Source organism: Trichomycterus rosablanca, unplaced genomic scaffold, assembly GCF_030014385.1.
Source record: "Trichomycterus rosablanca isolate fTriRos1 unplaced genomic scaffold, fTriRos1.hap1 scaffold_167, whole genome shotgun sequence".
Taxonomy (NCBI): Eukaryota; Metazoa; Chordata; class Actinopteri; order Siluriformes; family Trichomycteridae; genus Trichomycterus; species Trichomycterus rosablanca.
The window spans coordinates 58845-61212 of NW_026946995.1; the positions used below are offsets into that span (position 1 = coordinate 58845).

The following is a 2368-nucleotide window of genomic DNA, read 5'->3' on the forward strand; positions in this document are numbered from 1 at the left end:
CTGGTGAACTCCATGCCCAGGAGGGTTAAGGCAGTGCTAATAATGGTGGTCACACAAAATATTGACACTTTGGGCACAATTTGGACATGTTCACTGTGGGGTGTACTCACTTATGTTGCCAGCCATTTAGACATTAATGGCTGTGTGTTGAGTTATTTTCAGAAGACAGTAAATCTACACTGCTATACAAGCTGTACACTGACTACTCTAAGTTATATCCAAGTTTCATGTCTATAGTGTTGTCCCATGAAAAGATATAATAAAATATTTGCAGAAATGTGAGGGGTGTACTCACTTTTGTGATACACTGTATATATATATATATATATACACACTGGAACTCGTAGCGCGCCACAATTACTATTAAGTACAGTAGTAGTATTAGTACTGGTGGACATTAATGTTGAGAGTATTCCTGCACTGTCTGGTGGAGGTGCGCTGTTGAATTGCGTCCCTGTGTAAACCTGCGTGCAGAAATACTTCCGCAAAAAGCTGCCGGCAATCTTTGATTGGGGTTTGGGTTGCCAAAGATTAATTTATGGTGGACTTCTGCACCGCAGAGCCGCGTTTCTTCATACTCGTTACTGTACCCAAATGACCCACGTAACGAACGTACGGCATTTGCGTAGCTGTGTGACGTCATTACGTAAAGTATGCAGAATATCGCTTTTATTACGATATGGTACTTTTTGTATCGTTTTAAAAATTATACCGGTATTATCGTGAACGATACGATATAGCACACCCCTAGTAATGTGTCGTTTTAGTCCCATAAAACTTTCAAACTGTATTAACCACCATTATGTGTCGTAGAATGGTTCGATTCTATTGAACGGCCCTTTAAGCCAAAATAAAGGAACCGATTCGCGCATTTGGGAATCGTTACATACATACGGCTCTTTAAAAGGAACCGAGACAAAAGATCCGACTCCCTATCGCAGAATTCACTGCAGCAGTTTCCCAGACGTGATTTCTTTACTCAGTAACGGATGTGATTTAAAATGTAGTGAATTACAATTCTTAGTACAAAACTTATTTAAGTAAAAGTAAAATTACAGGTTGTAAAATGTACTTTAAAAGTACACAAAAAACGACTCAATTACAGTAATCGCGCTCATCAGCTCCGTATTTTGATTCAGTTCAGCGGTGTTTGATTCAGTGAATCTTAATTAAACTCTTCTGTTTGTGTCTCGTTTTGCCGATCGTGTTTGCGCTCCTTATTACTGAATCTAACCGCTACCGTGTGTCATCCGTGTTGTTTTCCGTTTACTGTTTTGGTTTTCGCTGGTTTTGGACTCTACCTGATTTTGTACACTGTTTTGCCTTTTTATATTAAACTTTCCCTGATATATATTCCGCGAGCGTCTGGTCAGTTTCTGCTTCGTGACATGTTGGTATTTTAAAATATAAAGTATGTAAACAATCGCGATTGTCACATTCTAACATCGGGTAAAAACGTGCGAATTAACCGAATTAATCATGAAAATCGCCCAGCCCTAACTGCACATGCGCTGAATGCTACCATCCTGAAACTGCTAATGTTTCACAATCTTGGACCTCACACCGGGCCCCAAATAAAAGCAGTAAGGTCCCACCGAGATTTGAACTCTGATCGCTGGATTCAGAGTCCAGAGTACTAACCATTACACCATGGAATCCTGACAGCACAACAAAAAAGAAAAATAAACACAACTTTAGACTTCACTTTATAATATAAAGTTATTTATATTTAAACTTACACGATTGATATAATTGACTGAAATCAATTTAAAAAAACTGAGGTAATTTAGAAATTTTAAATACTAAATAAAAGTAATTTTAGTTAAACATTGCCACCCAAGTATCAAAATCACAACAAAACGTTCCACTGTTGGAAAACTGCACTAAGTTCAGGATGCAGTTGGCCGGTAGATTTAGCTGTAAACACTGACTTGCCACTTTGTGTTCTAATTTGGCATAGAGCAGTCATATGTGAAACACTATTGTCTTCTCAGCATTGATAACAGTGTTTTTACCTAAATAAAACCAGGTTCCACCGAGATCTGAACTCGGATCACTGGATTCAGAGTCCAGAGTGCTAACCATTACACCATGGAACCACAAACAAAGAACCCAGTACAAAGGTTAATAATTACACCATTAACTCCACATGTTTTTATGTAGTGTTTATGGTATTTAAGCTGGATGAATAAATGGAAGTTAACATGTCAGACATCCCAAGTTGCAAAAACTCATTTCAGGGAGCTAAAAAGAAAAGCTAAAAACCTCTCGCACACAGCAAAGTATTTGGGTGATAACAGAACTTTTAGGAGCTGCTTACTGAGCTACTAAACTAACTGTTTACGTCACAAAGACATTAATGTGTACT

The 2368-nt window shown here is 38.1% G+C and overlaps 1 non-coding gene across 1 annotated transcript; it reads right to left on the bottom strand.

Moving 5' to 3' along the window:
- Window positions 1-2027: 2027 nt before the first annotated feature.
- Window positions 2028-2099, bottom strand: trnaq-cug (transfer RNA glutamine (anticodon CUG)). Its single transcript has one exon. It is a non-coding gene; the product is annotated as a tRNA-Gln (tRNA).
- Window positions 2100-2368: the final 269 nt, after the last annotated feature.